The sequence below is a fragment of the Cryptotermes secundus genome, unplaced genomic scaffold (assembly GCF_002891405.2).
Source record: "Cryptotermes secundus unplaced genomic scaffold, Csec_1.0 scaffold44, whole genome shotgun sequence".
NCBI classification, from domain to species: domain Eukaryota; kingdom Metazoa; phylum Arthropoda; class Insecta; order Blattodea; family Kalotermitidae; genus Cryptotermes; species Cryptotermes secundus.
In genome coordinates, this window is record NW_019740383.1 from 162,526 (window position 1) to 166,065 (window position 3,540).

The 3,540-nt window shown below is 39.2% G+C and overlaps 1 long non-coding RNA gene across 1 annotated transcript; it reads right to left on the bottom strand.

Moving 5' to 3' along the window:
* Positions 1–676: 676 nt before the first annotated feature.
* LOC111872309 lies at positions 677–3,338 on the bottom strand. The gene is made up of 2 exons (XR_002844203.2): positions 3,194–3,338; positions 677–1,280 (listed from the first exon to the last, which is right to left on the bottom strand). It is a non-coding gene; the product is annotated as an uncharacterized LOC111872309 (long non-coding RNA).
* Between the last annotated feature and the right edge of the window lie 202 nt (positions 3,339–3,540).

Sequence of the window (3,540 nt, forward strand, 5' to 3'; positions counted from 1 at the left end):
TAGCTCCATTAGCTGACTAATTGAATCGCTGTACGTAAAGTTTGTATCTTTAGAAATATTAAGTAAATTTATAAGAATTGACATTTTTATAGAGTTCTTCGTTTAGTTAATGTTGAAGGTTACAGGTTACTGCCGGAGAATGGATGGAAGATAGGCACACAGAAATTCAGCAAGCAAGAATGGAGACAAAACGAAACAAAAATCATCACCATCATCATTGGCAAACAGCCCCTTTTCAGCCATCGCCTTCCTTAGAAGATTCTGCCAGATTTGTCATCCGGTTTTCACTTATTTTGATTTCGGAACAACAATTTTCTTACAGGGAACGGAAATACGACACATGCATGAGAGCATAAAAGTAAAATAAAGTCCCTATGCTTAATTAATTAAGCACCATCCCATTAAGACGTGTAGGGAAGTGGAGGTATAACTCCCCATTCTTAAACTTTGTACTAGATGGAGGTGAGTTGTTAGCTTCACGCCTCGGCCGCTTGAGGCTCAGGGATACCAATTGGATAGGAGGCTGGGTGGGCTACAGAGTCGGCCTGGACGCTATGGAGGAGATAAAAATAATTTCCCTCTGCCGGGAATCGAACCCCGACTCTCCAGCTCGTAACCCGTCATTATAATAACTCAGCTCTCCCGACTCCATTGAGTAAAAGAAAAAATAACTGAATTACTTTCATCAAATTATTTATTCGTTCTGAATATTTCTGGCATAAAATGCTTATTAATATATGGCATACAGGCTTACATTTTGAACCACAATATATATAATTGATATCCTTGTTTATGAAAATTACAATAATTAAAATGTGTTATTATCTGTAAGTAGTACCATTGTATGACATTTATAATTTATTAACTGGAAATATAGACATTCAGTACATTTTTACGTATTCGAAATACAGTAAGACAAGAATACTTTTCCCATTTATTCAAAATTGAAGTTATGTTTCCAATTACAGTTAACTGATTTGAATTCTTTCAGTGTGTATGTAGTATAAGGTAAGACTTGAAGTAGAATTGAAGATTCTTATGCGGCATGCAGAAAGATCTAGTGGTCGTCGAACACAAAATGTCATTCAATTAATTACTGGGCTGGAGTCATATTTAAAGAGCCGTATGCAGGACGCTGGACTTCGTTAACCAAAGGAATTTAAAGTGCTTCGAATAGATGAGATTATTCTTTCTATTAAGGCTTGAAATTCAGGAGGCAAGGGAAGTGCTCTTATAAATGACTCGAATGTGCTGAGTCCTGACCTTATACGTTCAATAATCTGTATGGAAGAAAGAAAGAAAGGCAAACATTAAAATCATTTCATAAGAACAGACTTGAATTAATAGTACATTATCATACACACACACACACATATATATAATACATTAATTTTAAATAGGGCCATATTAACTAATCAAACTCACACACGCTCGTAGGATAGTACGTGTATAGAGCAAAAAGAAAACCAGCGGTCTGTAGTCCGCAAGCGAACTATACCGACCCAGCGACCGCCGCTTGTCTGCGAAGTTAGTGCCAATTTTTGCGGATAGAGGGTGTCACCTGGTCAGCGCAACGGATCCCCACGGCCGTTAATCTCGGTTTTCTAGACCGAAGCAGCTATTTCCTTGAAATAGCTCCTCAATTATCCTCACGAGGCTGAGTGGATCCCGTTCCAGACCGACTACTACTCAGAAAATCTGGTAGCGCCGGGAATCTAACCCGGACCTCTGGATCTGTAACCAGGAACTCTGACCACAAGACCACAGAGGCGGTCTAAAAAGGGCCACTGGACGAAATATTTTATAAATCCTACTTTTAAGCACTGATAATTTTTTGAAGTTAGAAGTAGGCCCTCGAATCTAGTTTCCAGCCCTGAGAAGCAGCTACTGGCCGAACCTAGGTATGTGTCAATGGCATTTGACCAAATTTCCATCTGGACAAACATGATAATGACAACTTTGAACATATGTGAAGAAATCATGAGCAAAGCCATATGTGACCTACGTGGAAACGGTCTTCGAAATGCATTCTTTAACGTTGTACATATTCCATTGATCTTGATGTTTATGTATATCGGATACAGTTCAATTATTTCAAACTTAATTACACTACAGGTATCACGCTGCACAGAATCATAAAACGTTTCTATTTCTATTTCATTAAATATTCATTATATTTTCCTATTGTGGGTTCATTTTATATACTTCGTTGTGTTACTTTATGTAATGATCCTTTTGTCAACTGTTATGGTAATTTCTCGAGAAAGAATTTGTAAATTAATAAAACCTCAACCAAAATTCCTGGCCACCCAGTAGAGCTTCGAACCGCAGACCTTCCAGATGCGAAGCAGAAATCTCGACCATTACATTCTGTTTCATATTCGCAAGTTTTCGGGTTTGGATCAACGGACACAGACTGGCCATCATGACTACTATTACAGTGCATTTCCTAAGTCACACCACGCAAATTCAGGGATATAAAAATGCTTCAAAATAACCGAGGAACATTTACATACGCGTTCTTTCTAATTCATCATACAGGCATTCTAACATTGGACATTATATAGCCTGTGCAGATGATAAAGCATCGTACAATAAGAAGAAATTAATCATAAATTCATTGCGTCATTCAGTTCCAGTACGAAGATTTCTGTCTTCTAGGATATGACGCCGTGTATATCAGTAGATGTTAACTGAAATTCGGGAGGAAAGTGTTATCTCCATATTCTTAACGAATTAAGCAATACGCCATGGAGGTGTATGGGGAGTGATGTATAGATCCACATTTTCTTAACCTCAGCACTAGCTGGAGGTGAGTGGTCAGCGTCACCCCCCGGCCGATTTATCTCTGGGGAAATAACACTCGGTAGGCATTGGATAGGAGGTTGGGTGGACCCCAGAGCCGGTCTGGACGACTTGGGGAAGAGAAAATCCTTGACCCTACTGAGACTCAAACTCCGACCCATCAGTCGTCCACCACGTAGCCAGTCGCCTGAAGATGGAGATCTCTAAAGATCTGACAGAATAGGCGGCGTCACATCTGAGAAGCCGTAAGAACCTCAAATCCCACAATATCCAACATGTTATCATGAGATATACACTGTACAATATATATATATATATATATATAGTATGCAGTTGTACTGAGAGTTTAAGGCTGAATAATGTTTGCAGTATCTTAATGAGAACTTACACCACCACCAGATGATGAGCTTACAGAGCCTGAAGACCCTGAAGAGCCTGAAGAACCTGAAGTGCCTGAAGAGCCTGAAGAGCCTGAAGTGCCTGAAGAGCCTGTAGAAATCCCTTCTCCAGTGGCAGCATCCACTTCAAGTGCTGTTGTTAAAACAAGACAACACCATTCAGTAACGGTGATATGTACACCACTTCAGAGGAATTGCATTCAATATTTCTAATAAGGAAGTCCTACAGAGAATTCATGAACCTACGAAACAATAAGTGAAGGAGGAATGAAGGAGTTGTATAAAAGGGAGCTTCATTTGTACGTATCCTTTGTTACTATTAGAATGACTAAATGGA